This window comes from Ananas comosus, unplaced genomic scaffold, assembly GCF_001540865.1.
Source record: "Ananas comosus cultivar F153 unplaced genomic scaffold, ASM154086v1, whole genome shotgun sequence".
Lineage (NCBI taxonomy): Eukaryota > Viridiplantae > Streptophyta > Magnoliopsida > Poales > Bromeliaceae > Ananas > Ananas comosus.
The window spans coordinates 1-21,668 of NW_017890671.1; the positions used below are offsets into that span (position 1 = coordinate 1).

The window sequence follows — 21,668 nt, forward strand, 5'->3', positions numbered from 1 at the left end:
CCGCCGCGGAAAGATTTATTAGGAGCGGGTTAGACACCAGAAAGGTAGGACTGCGTTGAGTGGAGTTACGCTTAGCAGCAGAACTTGTTAAACTACCGCCGGCCTTTTCCTTGAAGCTGCAACCGTCCTGGTTTTTCTGCTCCGACGCTGGATGTCGTCCCCTCGGGGCTTTTTCACCGCCAGCCTTTGGAGTTTACAAAAGTAAAGCACTACGCTGCTGCCCGTTCTGGTTAACTTGTTACCGCATGTCCTGTATGGTTTTATGAATAGCAGATCCGCTGGGTATTCCCTGGCCACATTTAAACCGCTAGTTAAGCCACCACGCAACTCAGGTATAGATACAATGATGCACAGACGAAGATTCCTACTGGATAGCTACAAAACCCGTTATGAGAGTAGACCGAGTACCGAGAGGAGAACTGCGCCAGTCGACGCGTAAAAACGTCCACGAATGGTATCGTGCCTCAGGTAGCGCCCTCGAAACTCCGCGGCACATAGGAGGTATCAAAAGAAATACATTCCTATACCGATGCAAACCCCCGCCACCGCACCCGCGCGTGACGCACACCGGGCCAGTCGGCGGCGGATTCATCGCCTCGCACATGTCCTACACCAGCCCGTTGCGGGATGGGCTCCCGCCGTTGTTTGTCCACGCGCTCGCGGTCCGCGACGGATGAACGTCGTGCTCCAAAGTCAGCCGTGTGCCACGCCGGTCCTCCGGCGCTCACGAAGGTGAGTATAGCACCCGGCTGGTCCCGATCCACACGTTCGACTTTGCACCGCCATGCAGTCCACTACTGCGAGAACCTGCGCTAAATGTCGCCCGACCACGTAGTATGGATCGGCAAGAAGTGGGCCGACTTCGTTAATCGGTCCACAATTACCCAAATTGCATCGTGGCCGCCCTTTGAGCGAGGCAAGCCGACCACGAAGTCCATTGATATATCCTCCCATTTCCAAACGGGGATTGGTAGGCTTTGAAGCTTTCCCGTTGGAAATCGACGCTCTACTTACACTTGCTGGCACGTTAAGCACTTCGCCACAAAGCGTCCAATATCACCTTTCATTCTCGGCCACCAATAGTGCATTTTTAATCCCTGATACATCTTGGTGCCGCCCGGGTGATCGGCATATGGAGATCGGTGTGCTTCTTGCAGAATTAGCTCGCGAAGCTCTCCATTCTTCGGCACACACCATCGGTTTCGAAATCGAAGTGCACCATCGGCGTTTATACTGAAATCGCCGCCTCGACCATCCTCGATGTTTCACCGCACCTTTTGGAGTTCTGGGTCCGCAGGTTGCAAGTCTTTAATCCTCTCTAACATGGTCGGTTGGACGACGAGTGCCATCAACTGGGTCGGGACCTCGGGAGCGACCACTTCAAGGTCCAATCGCTCCATATCCAGCCATAGGGGTGTTTGCTGGGTAACATCGAAGGCGAGGTTCTTTGCCGACTTCCTACTAAGTGCGTCCGTGACCACATTTGCCTTCCCGGGGTGGTAGAGGATATCAACATCATAATCCTTTAACAGCTCCAACCACCGCCGCTGACGCATGTTGAGCTCCTTCTGTGTAAACAAGTACTTCAAGCTCTTGTGGTCGGTATAAATCTCACAATGGGCACCACATAAGTAGTGCCTCCACAGCTTCAAGGAGAAAATCACCGCCGCTAGCTCTAAATCATGGATGGGGTAATTCTTTTCATAGCTCTTCAGCTGACAAGATGCATAAGTAATCACCTTCCCATTTTGCATCAAAACACACCCCAATCCTAGATAGGAAGCATCGCTGTAGACTACAAAGTCTTCGCCTTGCACTGGTAGAGCGAGCACCGGAGTTGAAGTCAGTCTCTGCTTCAACTCTTTGAAACTCCAGTCGCACTCCTCGCTCCAAATAAACTTGGTGCCTTTCTGGGTCAGGCGGGTAAGTGGAATCACTATCTTGGAAAAGCCTTTCACAAACCGCCTATAATAACCCGCTAAGCCCACGAAGCTTCGAACCTCCGTGACATTTGTCGGGCGTGGCCAATCCTTGATTGCCTCAACTTTCCTCGGGTCTACAGAAACTCCACCCGCGGAAATCACATGCCCTAAGAAGGCGACTTCGCGAAGCCAAAAGTCACACTTCTTCAGCTTAGCATATAGCTTCTCCTCCCGAAGGACTTGAAGCACTATTCTCAGATGCTCGGCATGTTCCTTGTCACTACGAGAATAGACCAATATGTCGTCTATAAAGACCACGACAAATCGATCTAAATACTCTCTGAAGACACGGTTCATCAAATCCATGAACGCCGTTGGAGCGTTCGTGAGTCCAAATGGCATGACCGTGAATTCGTAGTGCCCATACCGCGTGCGGAACGCGGTCTTCTGAACATCCTCCGGCTTGATTTTCAACTGGTGATAGCCGGATTGCAAATCTATCTTCGAGTACACGCACGACCCTTGCAACTGATCAAACAGGTCATCGATTCGGGGTAGTGGGTACTTGTTCTTGATCGTGACTCTGTTCAACTCTCGATAATCCACGCAGAGTCGGAACGATCCGTCATTCTTTTTCACGAATAACACCGGGGCTCCCCACGGTAATACACTCGGCCGGATAAATTGCTTGTCGAGGAGGTCTTGTAGTTGACTCCTCAACTCTTTCAGTTCCGCCGGCGCCATTCGGTACAGAGCCTTCGAGATCGGTGCGGTACCGGAAACCAAGTCAATGACGAACTCGATCTCCCGATCCGGTGGTATCCCTGGCAACTCTGCAGGAAATACATCCGGGAACTCCCGCACCACCGATAACTCCTCTAGGGTTGGAGCCACTCGTTCCACTTCCACAACAGTCACTAAGAACGCCGTGCAACAGCCGTTCACCAACTTTCTTGCTCTCGTCGCCGACACCGTCGCGACGAAGCACGAGCTCTTACAAGCCCGATAGGTGAATTCCTACGGAATGTGATCACCCTGCTCTTGCAGTCAATCGTGGCATGGTATCTCGAGAGCCAGTCCATGCCCAATATGACATCGTACGCCTCAAGTTTCTGGAGTCCTAGCGTCTGAATAGGCATTATCCAGTCGCCTATTTGCACCGGGCACGAGGCGCACTCCGTGTAGGTATTAAACGTCGACCCAGGGCCCTCAACTCGCCATTTGTCACTCGCCTCTATGAGAATGTCATGCATGCGTGCGAATGACCTACTAATGAATGAATGCGTGGCTCCTGTATCAAATAAAGCCCTGGAGCGAACTCCATTAATCAAAACCATACCTGCCACAAGGCGATGCTCCTCCGCCTCCGCAGGTTCCTCAGCTTGGACTTGAGCGGCAAATACCCATCCGCTCGTGGCCGATCGCGCCATTTCAGGTTGACGCGGCGTCATCGCGCGTCCCGTCGACGCGGCCGTCGGTGGAGCTCCTCCATAGTGAGTCGGAATCGCCGGCGCCGATGCAATTGATGGGGCAGGCGAGGCTCCTCCTCCCGGGCAGTCCCGAATGAAGTGGCCCAGTTGCCCACACTTGTAGCACTTGCCTCGGCCTTGCTCACAGCGCGAGACTGGGTGGTCTCCACCGCATACAATGCATCGCCGCGCTCCACCGCCCCTATATTGAGTGCGCGGGTACTTCGGGGGTTTCTTGTAACGCGTTTGACCACCCGAACTACCGCCGCCTTGGCATTTCCTGCCCTTGTCCTTGGACGCCGCCAAAAACTCACGCTTCTCCCGAACTTGGGCATCTCCGTGCTTCGATCAAAGACCTCCGCAAAGGTCGTGACCTTGAGTATTTGCACGGCCTTGTAGATTCCCGGCCGAAGTCCTCGCAAGAACCACTCGGCCCGGTCCCGGTCATCCTTTACAACATCCGGGNATGGACTCGGTCGACTCCCACTCCCATATCGCCGCCAAGGCCACCGCCGCGCAGGGGGCGGTCGCTAACAGGGAGGCCGCCGTAGCCCCAGCCGATGTGGGCTACACTGCCGGCTTCTACACCTTCCTCTCGCGCGTAACCGCCGAGAATAGTTCAAGTTGTTCAAGGTAGGCGGTTGGAAACTCCCGCTCTTCCACCTTGGCCGCTACCAGCTCAGAACCTAGCTGAGCTACCTTTGAGAGAAACTCCTGGACGCATGGAACCTCTCCCTATTCCACATGGAGCGGTGGGTAATGAACTTTTTCCGCCGCTTCCACACCACCTTCGCGCAGTTCGCCCTAGCCGAAGGGCCGGAAGGCGGCTACAACACCCTCCTCAAGTTCACCCTCTACAAGCGGTTGATAAAGGGGCTGTGTAACTTCACCATCGAGTTCCTCTTCAAGGCGTTCGATCTCGTTCCCCTGGCGAGTCACCGCCTCATAGTTCTCAAGAGGATATAATATCTAACGCAGGGCCTACAACATTTCCTACTGGCCCTGGCCCGGCTCACCAAGAACGCTCCTGAAGCCGGCCCTTAGATGTTCCGGCACGTTTATGAGTTCCACGAGCAGAGGGCGCGGGCACATCGCGTCCGTCCGTCGCCGTTGCTGCCGTTGCCGCCGCTTGCCGCTCCAAGAGCTCCTGGAGCCGCTCGAATCGGTTCTCCTGGCGCTGCACCACATTGGTCAATGCGGCCACTTGCGCCTGCAACCGATCCATCACGCTCGGTTCCTCCTGCTCGGGCACCTCAAAAGTTGGTGCAGGGGCAGATCTACGTGTGTAGCGTCTTGGAGACATTAGTCCCTGAAACGCAAATACTTGGTTAATCATCATAACCCTCGTCGCAATTACGACACATGACAACTTAATAACAAAATCGGGCGGAAGCACACAAGCGTACTCGTTCTAGACTCTTGGCATCATGTCATCGGCCGCCGACACAACCACCTCAAATCAAGAACTAATGCCACTTGAATCCGTCTCTATTCACAACTAGAGACATATTAACAACTTCGACCCAATCGAATTAACTTCCGCCATCGTTATAGGTTCACGTTCCATTCACGCACCTATAACCTTAGGGCTTACCAACCTAGGGTCTCCAAGATCATCTTAGACTTTCTCTGTTTACTTGCTCTCATTGCTCTGATACCACAAAAGCTGTCACGCCCCGCCCCGAAACCACTACCAATTTGGCACGATTCGGCCGAGGCGGCGGACCGCCGAACAACAGGTAGATAAATAGATAGATATCTGAAAGCTGTAAATGCGATAGTAGGAAAAACTATGCTACTATGCCCATAATTATGAATATGGATGCATGCATCATATAATAAAGGTTTGCTACCATGCTAACAAATTCGATCCATGTTCGAATAGCTATGTTCAATGACATTTATTAAACATTTAACCTTTCATTTACCCAATCTGTGGCGAGGCCCTGGGGCTCGTCAATGACTCACCTTTCAATCCCAAAGTGGGGAGGGAGCTCCAAGTGCACCCAAGCCCGGGACCGTCTGCGGACCTCCATGTGGTCCGGACCTCCAAGTGGTCCTAGTCGCGCGACACTCCGGAGTACTCGACGACAATCCCCTCCATGTGGGGATTGGATGGTTATACCACCCTAAACGCAGATTGTGAGCTAGATCTATCCTCTCCAAGTGAGGACACTCTACAACTAGGGTCACAACCCAATCAAATCCTCTCTAAGTGAGGGAGCACTCTACTACTAGAGTCAACATCTCTCGCGGGATCATTTGTTCCCGACATTCATGCAATGCTATTTAGCTTTTCTAAATTCATTGTTCACAAGGCATTTTCTAAGGGATCCACCTATCCCTAGGTTCTCAAACCTCTAGTGTCATATACACTACATTAATGCCACTCGTCATCATTTAAATTTTGGATGCCACTCGTGTGTTCTTTTACACTAAACACTACTTTCTATGTCATCAATACCCCCATCGGGTTCATCTCTTTTCTTTCATATTATAGGATCCATGTTCCGACCCAATCCTTACCTATCTAAGTTACCAAGCGTTCCAAGTACACTAGATTATCATTTAGAAAGCATAAGGAATGGAGCTACTATGCAATCCTACAATACAACATGAAGAGATGAGATTAAATGCAATCTAAGACATAGAAAGGAGTTCGAAAGCTTCGGCAGGGCACCCCCTACCTTTAATCGATGTAGAGGCTTAGAAAATCCTTCTCGGCGAACTTTACGAAAAGGCTTTAGCCTTTCTTGCCCAAATCAATGCTAGCCCGGCCCTATTATACCGAGAACTTCACGCCGGCTCGCCGGAAGCCAAAATCGACTTCGCCCCCACGTTTCGTGACCTATCAATAGGGTTTCCAAGGCTTCAAATAAGACCAATCTCATACTTTACAAAATGCCCCCATTTGGAGCCCTAGGTTGCACATATAGTAACCCACCAATAAAACCCTAGATTCATGGGATTGATCTACTTAGAAGCTTGCCTAGGGTCCATTTGGCCCATTCCAAAGCATAAAAACCCAAAACCCTAAGTTCTAGAAGCTAGGGTTTAGTAGCTTACCTCAAGAGCTACACCAATGGGAAGAGGAGAGGGAGATGGAGGTGCTCAAAGCCTTCCTCTTGATCTCCTCCTTCTTCTCCTTCCTTATCTTCCTCTTTTTTTCCTTCCTCTCCTTCTTGTTCTTCTTCTTCTCCTTTCCTTTCTAGAGAGAGAGAGAGCAAGAGAGAAAAAGAGTGAGAGAGAGAGAGAAATGAGAGGCTGAGAGGGGGAGTGGGCTAATATGCCCCTCTATTGTAACAAAATCCACTTTAGCCCCTCCACTTTTCATCTCTCAACCTGCTATCACTAGGCAGTTTTCACCCAGAGGGACCGGTCTCCCCGACAAGGGACCAGTCCCCGAGAGCTGTCCCCGCAGCCTGGGGATTTTACGCGTACGGGAACCGGTCCTCCCCCGAGGGACCGGTCCCTGGGAGACCGGTCTTTCCTGAGAGACCGGTTCCCGAACGGGGAACTTTCAGGACTTAGCCAAATTTAGGCTCTCCCTCGCGGGTGTCGCGCACGGGGACCGGTCCCTTCAACCAGGGACCGGTCGCATCGACCTCCCCCGCGACCATCAGTTACGGGGACCGGTCCTCCCCTCCAAGGACCGGTCCCCGAGAGCAAAATCGGCTGAGTCCAGATTTTGCCTATTTGCTCTCGCGGACTCAACTCCAAAGCACTTTTTGTGTTTTGGACGTTTTCAACTCCCACAAATGGTATACTCTCAACAATTAGTCGATCCAGAATGAAGTACAACTCTCGGATTTCGAGAATTCACTTCCTTACACATAGAAAGGAGCCCGGTTGCTTCGGGATGACACCACCCACCTTTTGATGATGTGGAGGGTTCGGAAACGCTATTTGGCGTGCTTTACGATGAGGTCTCCACCACCTAGGTAGAAACGAAGCTCACTCAATATCATCTTGCCCATATGTTTTTATCCGTTCGACGAATCGTAATTCCGACCTCGCCAACACGATTAGACACCCACCAATTAGGTCTCGGTGCTACCAAATGAGATCAAAACCCTCTAACAAGAAAAGCCCCAATTTGGAGCCCTAGGGTTTACATCATGCAATTAGCACCATAGAACCCTAGATTCTAGCTCTAACCCACCATTAAGGGTGCTAGAGGTCCATTTGACCTCATCTCAAAAGCCAAAAACCCAAAAACCCTAGGTTCTACCATGTTAGGGTTTAGAGCTTACCTCTAGTGCTAGCTCCTAAGGGAAGAGGAGTGTTAGGTCTTATGTGTTGGCAAGTTTCGTGAAGTGAGTCTGAGTCTTGAAGGATTGGTGCGTATCGTCGAAGATCGAAGAATCCAAGACTTCGAAGAAAGCGGAATTAACTCACTATGTGAATCACGATGCCCAGGTAAGCTTTTAATTCATGTTATTGTGATTCATACTTAGTTGTAGGCATTAGAATCATAATACCAGAATTTACTGGATTAGAAATTGCGTTGGTACTTTGCAAAACCCGAAACCGTGCAAAAAATGGGGTTTTGCAAAGTGTACTGGTACAACATCGGAAGTGTACCGGTACACATTCTGTTCCGGTACAGCAAGCGACATGTCACCGGTTACACCTTTACGCAGGTTTTCTCTTCCGTCATCATGTAACCGGTAACAGCTTAAAGTGTACCGATACACAATGTAATTTTCGAAAAAACTTTCTAATCCGACTCTAATTGATTCTAAAATCTATAAATAAGCTATTGGGGTTCTCTAACAGATCAAGCATCACGAAAATACATGTTTGAGAAACCTAGAAGCTCGGATTTCATCTAAAACCTATTTTCTATATATTATCCTCTTTTAGGTCAAATCGAGATATTGGAATTTCATATCTATACGTCGATTTGATCTTCGCTTCGCTTGGAGTTCTCTTCCCTGGTTTTCATCGATACTTTAAGGAAATGAATTCCCGAAATCCAAGAGTTATACTTCGTCCAGGATCGACTAATTGTCGAGTGGGTATCCTTCGGAGAAGCTAAAGATGTCCAAAACACAAAAAGTGCTTTGGAGTCGAGTCTACGAGAGCAAATAGTTCAAAAGCTGCACTTGGCAGATTCTGCTCTCGAGGACCGGTCCCTGGCAGGGAAGGACCGGTCCCCATAGCTGTTGGTTGCGGGGTTGCTTGATGCAACCGGTCCCTGGCCTGAGGGACCGGTCCCCGTAGGTGAGAACCGCGAGAAAAGCAAAAATTTGGCTAAGCCCTGAAAACACAGCTCTCGGGAACTGGTCTCTCAGGCAAGGACCGGTCTCCCAGGGACCGGTCTCTCGGGCAGGGATCGGTTCCCGTACGCGTGAAATTTTGGGAAGGTCCTAGGGGACCGGTTCTCCTGAGCAGGGACCGGTCCCTTTGCGCGAAATCTGCCCAGGCAGAGTAAGTTGAGAGAGGTAAAGTGGAGGGGCCTTTTTGCAAAAATGCCATTAGTTAGAGGGGTATAGAGGGGCTGAGCCCTCTCCACTCTCTCACACTCACCCTTACTCTCTCTCTCTCAGCTTTCTTTCTCTTTCTCTCTCTCTAAGCTCTCTCCCTCTCTTGAAGCAAAGAAGGAGAAGAAGGAAAAGAGAAGAAGAAGAAGGAGGAGAAGAAAAAAAAGAAGGAGAGCTTGGAGGAGATCATCTCCATCACCTTCTCCTCTCCCTCTTCATCCCTTTGGAGTAGCTCAAGACGTAAGCTCTTGAACCCTAATGGTAGAACATAGGGTTTTTGGTTTTTTGGCTTTTGAGATGAGGTCAAATGGACCTCTAGCACCATTAATGGTGGAATAGAGCTAGGAGCTAGGGTTCTATAATGCAAATTACAAGATGTGAACCCTAGGGCACCTAAATGTGGTTTTTGATTAATCATGAGATTGATCTCATTTGATAGCTTGTAAACCTAATTGTTAGGTGTCTAAACGCGGGGGCGAAGTCAGATTTTCGATTCATCGAGCGGGTGAAAAGCTATCGGCAAAATATAGCCTATTGAGCGCCGTTTTGGACCAAGGAGGCCGAGACATCATCGTAACGTTCGGCGAGAAGCATTTCTAGAACCTTCATACCCTCAAAAGGTGGGGGGTGTCATCCCGAAGCAACCGAACTCTTTTCTATGTCTTAGAATAACATATAATCTCATCTCTTGCCTGTTGCATTGTAGGATTGCATTGTAGTACCTTTTCCTTATGCTTCTAAATGTTAACCTAATGTACATGGAATACTTGGTGAAATAGATAGGCAAGGATTGGGTCGGAACATGGATCCTATAGTGCTAAGGAAAAGAGATGAACTCGATGGTTATTTAGTGACATAGAGAGTGGTATTACGTAGTGTACTTGACACTAGAGGTTCATGAACTTGGGGATAGGTGGATTCCCTAGAAAATGACTCGTGAACAATGAACTTGGTATAGCTAAGTAAATATGCATGAACGTTGGAATAGATGAGTTCCAAGAGAATGTTGGCCCTAGCTCGTAGGGTATCCTCATGTGGAGAGGATAGATCAAGCTCACGGTCTGTTATTTGGGGTGGTAAAGCCATCCATATCCTCACATGGAGAGGATTAATCGTCGAGTACTCCGGAGTGTCGGGCGATAGGACAGAGTTGTTCGCAGATAGTCCCGGGTTCGGGGCACATGGAGCCTCCTTACCCAATGGGATGGATATGTGAGTCGTAGGCAAACCCAAGGGTTTCGCCACAGATTGGGTAAATGAAAAGTTAATAATGACATTGAACATTGCTTATCGAACATGGCTTGAATCTGTTAGCATGATAGTAACCTTCTACTATATGATGCATGCATTCATTACACATGATTATGGGCATAGTAGCATAGTTTTCCTATTATGTCTTTACAGCTTTGATATATATCTATCTATCTATTTCGTTGTTACTTGTGCCCACTTGGACCTAGTGGGGAGATCGGCGGAGTCGGCAGCCGAGCCCACTGGGAACTATGGAAGATAGTTCTCACCCCACTCTATTTCCAGGGCTAGGTACAGGTTTGCCGGGCGAGGACCGCGGCAAGGGCATCGCGCCTGACCAGTGAGGACTATTGGTAGAGTAGTAGCTTTCCTTTTGCATTAGCACACCTATGTATTTGAGAGAGATTCATGTAGGTGAGGATTTGGAGAGCTATGTACTTTGAGATGAAATGTATTCATTTTGAGGAAAAATATAAATGTAAAAGAACGTGAATTATGTACTGTTTGTGCCCCGTTGATTGTGTACTTATAGAATTTAAAATCCTAGGTAAATTCTTGTACTCGATCTGTTGTTGAGCCTTGGACGGACAGGGGAGGTGCTATCCGTTCGGCGTCCGTTCGCCGCGCCCGAACCATGCCAAAGTAGTAGGGGTGTCGGGGCAGGGGCGTGACAGAGCGTGTTATCAGAGCAATAAGAGCAAGTAAAGAGAGAAAGTCTAGGATAACCTAGGAGAACCTAGGTTGGTAAACCCTAAGGCTGTAGGTGCGTGAGTGGAACGTGAACCTATACCGGTGGCGGAAGTTAATTCGATTGGGTCGAAGTTGGTGATGTATCTCTAGTAGGTGCTAGAGATGGATTCAAGTGGTATCAGTTCTTGATTTGAGGTGGTTATGTCAATGGCCGACGACATGATACCAAGAGTCTAGAATGAGTACACTTGTGTGCTTCCGCCCGATTTTGTTGTTGAGTCGTCATGTGTCGTAATTTCGATGAGGTAATTGGTTAAGATGACTGACCAAGTATTTGCCTTTCAGGCACTAATGTCTCCAAGATGCTACATACGTAGATCTGCCCCGGCACCGACTCCTGAAGTGCCCGAACAGGCTGGATCAAGCGAGATAGATCGGTTGCAGGCGCAAGTGACCGCATTGGTTGGTGTGGTGCAGCGCTAGGAGAGCCGATTTGAGCGTCTTCAGGAGCTTTTGGAGCGGCAGGCTACGGCAGAGGCCGCAACGGTGACTGAAGGTGGTGGCCCGCCCGCACCCTCGACTCGTGTACTCGAAACGGTAGAGGGTGAGGGCATAGCGGCGGTTTCGGTGACGGCACGTCCACCACCGGCAATCGTTCCTCAGGCGGCATCGGGAACGGCGACACCCGATGTGACGGCCGAAGACGCGAAAGGAGAGCGCGCGTTGGCGGCTCTTATCAAGTTTAACAAGTTTCATTCGCCCATCTTCGAGGGCGAGAAGGTAGAGCCGGCAATGGTCGAGTCGTGGGTTGACTTGATGGAAATGCTCTTCGAGGACTTGCGTACCTTGGAGAGGGATAAGGTGTATCTTGCCGCCTACTGCTTAGAGAAGGCGGCAAAGGTGTGGTGGAAGCGCGTGAAGCGAGATCGGCCTTCTGATCTTCCACCGATGTTGTGGGAGGAGTTCAAGAGGGCGATGTTCGCCAATTACTTTCCGTACACATTGAAGCGGAAGCTCCAGGAGAAGTTCCGCAAGTATGAGCAGGAGTTCTCCCACATCATTGACTGTGTCCCGGATATAGTACGAGATGACCGGGACCGGGCCGACTGGTTCTTACGAGGACTTCGGTCGGGAATCTACAAGGCCGTGTAGATACTTAAGCTCACGACCTTCGCGGAGGTCTTCGACCGAGCACTCTGGGCGGAGCACGGTGACGCCCATGTTCAGGAGAAGCGCGAGCTGCTAGCCGAGTCAAAGGACAAGGGCAAGAAACGCCAAGGCGGCGGCGGTTCGGGGGGACAGGCAAGTTCCAAGAAGCCCCCGAAGTATCCGCGGACTCAGCAAAAGGGCCGTGGAGCATGACGGTGCATCATTTGTTGTAATATACCGAAAATTCGAAAAATAAATATCGAACTTTAGTCAAATTGACCAAAGTGTGAGGATGGAACACTTCGGAAAGTCCGAAGGTGTTAATATGATCAAAAGTGCATTGTGGGAGGTTTTCGAGAACTAAAGAATCAAAAATCTGCAAACTGTAGTTTTTGAGCTCTCGGGGATCGGTCCCTGGTGGGAGAGACCGGTCCCCGAACGCGTGAGAAATGAGAAAGGCCGAAAATCGGCTAAGTCCCAGAAAACCAGCTCTCGGGAACCGGTTCCTGCGGGGAGAGACCGGTCCCCGAGAGACTGGTCCCTCTGGGAGAGACCAGTTGCCCCGCGCGAAAGCTCTGTTGAGCTGCGGGAGAGCTCTATGGGACTGGTCCCAAGTTGGGGAGACCGGTCCCCGAACACCCAGTTTGGGCAGTTCAATAAAGTGAAAGTTGAGGGGCTTACTTGCATTTATGCAACCCAAGGGTTATGTAGAGGGCTATGAGGGCTTTTTCCTCTCATTCTCTCCCTCTCACACACTCTCCTCTCTTTCTCTCTCTAGAAGACAAGAAGGAGAAGAAGAAGACAAGAAAAAGAAGAAGAAGAAAAGGAGAAAGAAGGTGAAGAAGAAGCTAAGAAGTGAAGATACCTCCTCTTCTTTCTCTTTGGAGCAACATAAGAGCAAGGTTAGAGGTAAGCTTGAACCCTATTCATGGTAGAATCCAAACTAGGATTTGGGTTAAGCTAAAAATGGTTTTTATAGAGCCTTTAGAGTATTCGGAGCTATCTTTTTCTTCTTTTAGAGATGAAACAATGAATTGGGTGGAGGTGGTGAAGCTTGAAGGTAAGTGTCACGCCCCGAGCCCGCCTATTTGGTCGGTTTCGGGCACGCCGACAGACCGCCGAACGGAAGGGTTTCCCCTGTACTGCGGACAGAGTCTCCCCTGTACATTCAAGGCAACGCAATCCATACAATACGAAGTTTCAACCAGGAACTGATATCAATCAAGATTGCATAATGGAAGGTATCAAACAAATAAACACATCCTATATTATTACAAAATTCACATTCATACTTTTTACATCACAGTTCTTTTACATTCTTTTTCATCCAAATGCAATCTAAGTTATTCAAAATTTATTTACACGTTGATACATTGTGTTTTTTTTTCATTAATAACACCCCATACCCCTAAGCTTTGTCGACGGGGTACTGCTAACTCTGGTCTCTGGTAGGGCGCTATCTACGAAGCTACGCCCTTGCCTCGCGCCGCCGCGCCGCTCACGTGCGAACCTGTAACACCCCAAAACAACGTGGGTGGAGAACCAACTCCATGGTTCCCAGTGGGACGGGCCACCCAAGGGAAAAGCTCGACCAATAGGTCAAAGAGAGGCAACCTGCAGGTTAGTTCAATAAACAGACAGATATATATATATCTAAATTATGCAACTAATGAAACCTTGCATTGCCTCACGATATGCAATATGGATATCATGCATTTCTATGCCACTATTCACTAGTAGGTCCATTGACACTACATTCCACTGGCTAATCTCAGCTCAAGTCCTTTACCCCTAAGGTTTCCACTTACCTTAGTTCCATTACCAAGCTCAACTTGTTTCTAAGGTCTCTACTACCTTAGTTCTTGCCTTTGCCACTAGCTTTAAGGTTCTATTACTTTAACAAAGCTATCCATCCAACTCGGTCTTGAGTCAATCATCTGCGGAATACCGCATACATCCAGACTCGAGGTAATGGACGTCTCACATACACCTCAGCCCCAAAATCCACTCGACAGGGATACCCGATCTATAGCTCACAATGCATGCTCTTTCCCAATCACTTTGGCTTTTACCCAATCTTACCTGTTAACACTTGTTAACCCCAATAACTCACAATCCAAAATCCCTTAATAACGGGGGACTCGAACCACCCTAGGGACCGTCTGCTGGACAAGTACGTTAGTCCAAGGGCAAGTACGTTAGCCCATCGTGTGACAACTCCGGAGCTCACTGCCTGGGGGGAGCGACCTCCACCAAGCTAAAAACAGACTATGTGAGTAAGATCCAATCCTCCTTTAGAGGATTCAATAACTGGCCATGCCACAATTGAACTCTAACTAGCTCTTTATGCTCGATGCTAACCAAATCTCTAGTTAGAATGTCACCAAGTTCACTATTGTTATAGTCCATGCATTCATAGGGTTCTATGTCCACATTCTAAGGTTCACAAGTTCTTACTGTTGATAGTAATTCACATTTTCACTCGCACAATGCCAAACACCCTATAATGCATGACTACAAATATAAATATGCTCAAATACCATAAGTGTCCTAACATACATGACACTAGGTTCACACTATACTTATTCAACCTATGTTCAAGACACTAGGTTTAATGCCACTTGATGTCCAACCTATGTTCTTTGACACTAGGTTAGATGCTACTCGATCTTTCCTAGGTTCACGACACTAGGTTCCCTGTCATTCACGTTCAACCTATGTTCATGACTTTAGGTTCACTGTCGTTCAGACCCGACCTATGTTCTCTAACACTAGGTTCATGTCATTTCTGTTCAACCTATGTTTGACTCATCTGAATCAAGCATATCCTCACAATGCTCATCATGTAATCATGCACTTAGTTAGCATTTCTATAACATGCATTATCTACATTATGCTCGTCATGTAATCATGCAGCTTAGCTAGCATTTCTATAACATGCATTATCTACTTGCATTCATCGACATGCCTCTATCCATTATGCCCAAATGCATTCTCTTAGCATTAGTTACATGCATCTATTCATCTAGCATTTCATCATGACATGCTTATATGCACTTACTTAGCATTTATCAACATGCATTTATCAGCTTGCATTCATTATCATTCATTTCTATATGAATCTCTCATCCAGCATTTCATAATGTTAACATGCATTTCTACATTATGCTCATCATGTATTCATCTCACACTTTCCTCACATGCTAATATGCATATATCCATTATGCCATAATGCTCATCATGTAATCATGCAATTACTAGCATTACCATAACATGCTTTCTATATGCATCATAAGAAATCATATTTTCTTAGACATAAAGGCGACCTAGTCGCTTCGGTAAGCACAACCCACCTCGATTCGCGTTCCGATTGCTTGTCGACACTTGCAATCGGCCTCCCGCGGCACCCGGTGCCAGGTTCCGTCCGAACTTGTAGTTGCGCACCAACCGCGCATCGCTTTGCAACCTCGGGCAAAAAGGGTCTTCGTTTTGCTGTTACGGTGCTTCAAATCCGTTTCCAGGATTTTACGACGTCGCCTCGGCCCTCCAGGCGGAAACGAAGCCTAACGTCCGTTTCTTTAATAACTTCGCAACGGCTCGACGAATCGCCGAACCGACTTCGCCAGCGCATTCGTTTACCTAGCAATTAGGTTTACATAGGGTCAAATTAGATCAAACCCTCATATTTTTAAAAATTGCATTTTGAACCCTAGGTTTCAAGTATTACACGAATTCACTAAATTGATCCTAAATTCTAGCATTTATCTTCTATTTAGCATGCTAGGATTCCATTATAACCATTTTTAGAGCATAAGGATCAATCCTTAGAGTTCTACCATTAAAGGGTTTGAAGCTCACCTCTCAAAATAGCTCCAATGGAGAGGAAGTTGATGATGAAGATGAAAATCCATCTTTAAGCTTACTTCTCCACCAATTTCTCTCTTTTTTTGGGAGAAATCTAGAGAGAGAAAGAGAGGGTTCTCTTCTCCTATCCATGCGTGTGTGGATGTGTGTGTGTGTCTGCTTGCGGGTTGTGTACGCAGCTTGAGGGAGGAGAAGAAGGGATTTAATCCCATTTTACCATTTTGCCCCTCAACTATACACTATTCACTTCGGGCAGTTTATTTTTCGCCGGCGTCCTTCTGGATGTCCGTTTTTGCTCAAATTTGACAGACATGCTCGGTTTTACTTAATAAGTTCAAAGAAATTTTAATATTTCAGTTTCGACCCCGTTTGGTCACCGAAAACTGTACCGAACTGCAACCTTTCTCAGATAGCTTTCGGATTCGATTTCTCTCTCTACGGGTGTCAGAATAATATGAAACTTTAAATCTGGCCTCATAAAAATAATTCTGACATATCTGCCAATTTTCATAATTTTCTGACACTGTGCATTTTCTGCTAATTTATCTGCCCCGTTTCTCACAGAAAATTCTCAATCTTCTGTTTTCGCTCCGATTTCAGCACAGGTCTTTCCCAATCAATATTTCACTTCTCTAAACCCAATAAAATAGTATCTCATACTATTTTTATTTATTTTCACTTCATATTTAAAATCCGGTATGTTACATTCCACCGCAACCTCACCGGAACCATTTAACTGTACACCGTGACTTCATGCTTTTAGAAGTTCGGTATGTTACATTCTCCCCTCCTTAATAAGAGTTTCGTCCTCGAAACTCAAATAAATCCAACGCCAATTTGCACCCCAGCTCAATTTATCGAGTATCAAGGCGTACAATGCACTTTTCCACCTCAGAGTGGCCTTATGCTCATTGGAACTGTCCAAAGGCCCACCTCGGAGGATGTGAGACCTGATTCACTCACATTTGCTAAGCGTAACTCCAAAAGTGCATTACCAGCACACCAAGAGTTTTTCCTTGCGCTTCGCACCAAACCGGGAAATCCACTCCGATTCGATCACCAGCATTGCTTAGAAGCAATATCGTTGGTGCATCGACCAATCGCGAGTACTCCAAGCCCAACCGAATCCTTGATCCATCGCAGGATAGCCCACTCCGGCACATCTTGCACCTCAACCCTCAAAAGAGCATCAACTCCAATTCTCACGTGGCTTCCATTAGCTCAATGTCTTATAAGAGCACTTCATCCTTTGATATTATAAGCCACGACCAACACCAATTCGCCTTTACAAAGAACTCACACGAACCCTCCGTTCGTGAATCTAAGCCAAACGCATCGCTAAGGCTATCCGCTCAATCACTTTCCTCAAATCCATAGGTGAACCAGAGGTCACCAATCTTACGTAGGCCTACCGCCTAAACTCGGCTCAACTACGCGTAGCGTCGCTCGCTCACAACGTAGATCCAATCAGCACTAGGCGAAATTCTCACTTGGGAATTCGCACACACTCCAAACAGGAGTAACCAAGACCCCAAACCACGTCAAGTCCTTGGGTTGGGTCACTACACACCCTGTGTATCCTTGATCTCATGATCCAACACACGGCACTCCGCGTACTCGGGTCCAAGTTCGAACTACCGTCCTGACCAACACTCTGCCCTACCAGTAGGTATCGGGCCGCTGTCTCTCACAGCTGACTGCGCCTGCCCAATGGGTCCAGGCTCCACAGTCCACAAATGGTCCAGGCACGGATCGTCCTCAAGCGATACCTGTCGTCGTCGTCCTACACGACATGCTCTACAGAGCTACACACTCTATCGGCTCCTAAGCACCTAGTGCGAGCCACCAGCCCCACGAGTGATCCATGGCCCGTTTCACATTTAGCCCTGCTAAAGTGCTACTGCCAATTCACTCAACCGGCTGAATTGAAACCGCACTTTACACGCAACTATACTCGAGCTCTCTACGCATCTACAGCGTTCCAACTAGGTCAAGCATGAGGCAACCTTGCCTATGCATACCGACTACACGAGCATGACTCGCCGACCTCAACTTGAGGTACTACTAAGCCAACGTGCCCGTATTCGGCCGCTACACGACTACTCTCTCCACAGTGATTCCACTTTCACTGTTCGATCTATCGAAACAACATCCAATATGCTCAGGCTATTCGGGTATTCGCAACGTCACGGCGCAACTCTCGCAATTCGATACTCATTGCCTTGAGAGTCGTTTCACCATTTCGTGTTCACTACGAGTTTTATTTCTCGTCCACGGACCATTGCTAGCGATTTGCTAGCACCACTTGGTTCTCTACCTGCTCCAGCAGGCGTCACATTCTCACCGCATAAGCATGCTCGGGTATCTACCTCTACCCGTCCCCATGGTCCCTACTATGCAATGTATAAATAGTAGCAACTGACCATACGATAAATGCATGCTATGCATCAACTTGAGATCATGCAAAAGTATATGCTTGCTCAATTAACTCATACCTGCCACGACGTCGTCGGCAACGGCAGGCACCGCAACTCGAGTCGCTTATTCATGGCCACTTGGCACTCTCCGCGAACCCTCCGGTTGCGTCGTCCTCAACGGCTGCTCTCCCGACCATGCCGCAGGTGGCACACCTGCAAGCTGTCCCAGAGAAGAATTGGCCGTCGCCAGCATCAAGGCCCGACCGTCACCTTGCAGACACTCGTCCCGCAAATGACCCGGCAGTCCACACTTGAAGTACTTGCCCTCACGCTGCCCACACTATTGTGGAAATGAAGGCCGCCCACAAATAACACATCTCGTCGAGGACCGAATGTGGTATGTCCCCGGAGCTTGGGATCGAGAGCGCGAACCCATCGAGGTCTGTTGGAAACTAGACCGACCACCGGATCCACTCCCTGGCCGTCCTTTCCCTTTTTCTTTGTAGCACGCCTCGCGCTCCTCTCGCAAAGAAGCATTGCCCTGTTCTACCCACAAGGCCCGATCCAAGACTTCGACAAAAGATTGCAACATAAAATTGTGCACGACCTTGTAAAGATCCGGCCGAAGTCCTCACACAAAGCAGTTATCCTTACCCTTGTCATCCCGTACCATGTTCGGGATACAATACACGATACGGGAGAATTCCCGCTCGTATTGCCTAACCGAACGGTCTCCTTGTCGCAGCTTCCGGAACCTCTCCTGAAGCTTCCTTTTCTCGCTGTCGGGGAAATAAGCAGAGAATAGCATTCCCCAAAACTCTTCCCAAGCCATAGTAGGGAGACTAGGCGATCGATTCCGCTCAACGCCTTCCACCACACCTTCGCCGACTGTTTACAAGCAACGCACGGCTAGGTGTACCCCGTCGCACTCTATAGTGCACAAATTCCCAAAGGGAGTCTCCATGGAGTCGATCCACAACTCCACGATCAACGGATCCGTATCCTCTCCATCGAAGGCAGACGGATCAAATCGCTTAAAGGTCATGAGGGCCGCCGAAGCTTGGTCCTTCACCGCCTTCGCTTCTAAGGTGCTAGAAGTCGGACTGCTCGACCCCGACGGAAATACTTTCGTCACAACTCCCGGTCGTGCTCGACGAACGGCAGCTGGTATAGCCCGCAGCTGATCTATCGTTTCCTGGAGTCTTCTCACTCGCTCCTCCTGGCATACGGCAACTTCCTGCTGATGCCGCACTAATTCGGCTCGTCACCCCGCCACTCACATAGTAGTGGCCAATTTCTCGCGAAGTCCTAAATCTCCGCTCGCCTCGGATTGCTGAGGAACGACAGTCGTCCCATCCCGCGCCGATCTACATGAAGATCGCCTACGCGGTGCCATCGCTTCCTGAAACAGAACAACTCGATTAGCTCTCGACCCTCTGGGTCGAACACGAGACCACTAACACCGGCTCAAAAGCCAATCAGGCGAAAGTCAAACAAGGACGTCTATTCTCGTCACTCGGCTTCATGTTGTGCGCGCCCAACATGAACACACTCGGTCGAGAATAAACAATACCTTGAGTCTACCTCTAAAATCCGTCTTAGAGGTTATGACNAACGCGTTTGTTTACCTAACAATTAGGTTTATGGAGGGTTAATTTAGATCAAACCCATCTCCTAGCAAAATTTGCATGTTGGAGCCCTAGGTTTCAAGTATTGCAAAATTCACTAAATTGATCCATAACTTAAGCAACAATCACCTATTTAGCATCATAGGATTCTAAATAAACCATTTCTAGAGCATATAATTGAAGCTCTACAATTCTACCATTAAAGGGATTTGAAGCTTACCTCTCAAATTAGCTCTAATAGAGAGGAAGACGATGATGAAGATGAAAATCGACTTCCAAACTTACTTCTCCACCAATTCCCTTAATTTTGTGAGAAATCTAGAGAGAGAAAGAGAGCTTTCTCCTTTCCATTACATGCGTGTGTGTATGCTGCGTGTGTGTGTATGCTTGCGGGTTGTGTACGCAGCTTGAGGGAGGAGAAGAAGGGATTTAATCCCATTTTACCATTTTGCCCCTCAACTATATACTATTCACTTCGGGCAGTTTATTTTTTGCCGGAGCCCTTCTGGATGTCCGTTTTTGCTCAAATTTGACAGACATGCTCAGTTTTACTTAATAAGTCCAAAGAAATTTTAATATTTCAGTTTCGACCCCGTTTGGTCACCGAAAACTATACCGAACTGCAATCTTTCTTCAGATAGCTTTCGCGATTCGATTTCTCTCTGTACGTGGTGTCAGAAATAATATGAAACCTTTTAAATCTAGCCTCATAAAAATAATTCTGACATATCTGCCAATTTCATAATTTCTTGACACCTGCCTGCATTTTCTGCCTTTCTTATCTGCCCCGTTTCTCACAGAAATATACTCAATCTTCTGTTTTCGCTCCGATTTTTCAGACATCTTCCCAATCAATATTTCACTTTCTAAACCCAATAAAATAGTATCTCATACTATTTTTATTATTTTCACTTCATATGTTTAAAATCCAGCCGCATGGTTACATTCCACCGCAATCATCACCGGACCATTTAACCTGTACACCGTGAGCTTTCATGCTTTTAGAAGTTCGTATATGGTTATATGAACCATAGACCTGTGTGAAAGTGGATTTTCCTGGAATCCAGGACTTTTGATGTCCTTAGTACAAGCTAGGCGATGCTGGACATCCGCTGTGTTGCGACGACTTCGCCGCCGAGACTTGTTACTGTGGATAGACGTTGGGCGTGAACCACGTGGGAGATCACCGCCCCCCCCGGGGCTTAGCCATTGCCGTGGCGTTTGCCGGACGTTTTCGCGCGCCAGGATGGTTAAGCCATTGAGGACAGGCCGCCAGAGCAGACTGATGCCATGTGGTAAGTACGATGCTGGTGCTCCAGGTGCGCTGAGTCTGACATGACCGTTGTTTGGGTGCTGGTGCGATCCGTTCGCGCCAGACGGTAATATGTCATGTCTCGAGTCCCACGCTGTTGGTAGAGCAATGCGATCTCGCCACAGATGGACAGTCATGCGACTCGCAGGCGAGTCTTAGCGTGCTGCGATCGACTTCGCCGCTAGGGGGCTGGAGAGCGGTAGGCTTGTTGAGTTAGCCAGGCGCGCGGGTATCCGCGGATGACTTGACTCAACGCCGAGTCGGGTGGTTAGCTATGATAGGGTAGAGGAACCCTTATGAGCTAGAGATAGAGGCTTGAGCTAAGGTAAATAGAATCCTTAGAAGCTAGTGGTTAGCATTGTGATCCTAAGGTAATAGAACCCTTGGAGTAAAATTATGAGCTAAAGTAGCCAAGTAAAAGTAGAATTCAAATGATCTACTAGTTGTTGCATGATTTTCATATTGTATATTGTTAGGCCT

At 48.3% G+C, this 21,668-nt stretch overlaps 1 long non-coding RNA gene across 1 annotated transcript; it reads right to left on the reverse strand.

Moving 5' to 3' along the window:
- Positions 1–15,048: 15,048 nt before the first annotated feature.
- Positions 15,049–20,287, reverse strand: LOC109704059. The gene is made up of 2 exons (XR_002214151.1): positions 20,097–20,287; positions 15,049–15,606 (listed from the first exon to the last, which is right to left on the reverse strand). It is a non-coding gene; the product is annotated as an uncharacterized LOC109704059 (long non-coding RNA).
- Positions 20,288–21,668: the final 1,381 nt, after the last annotated feature.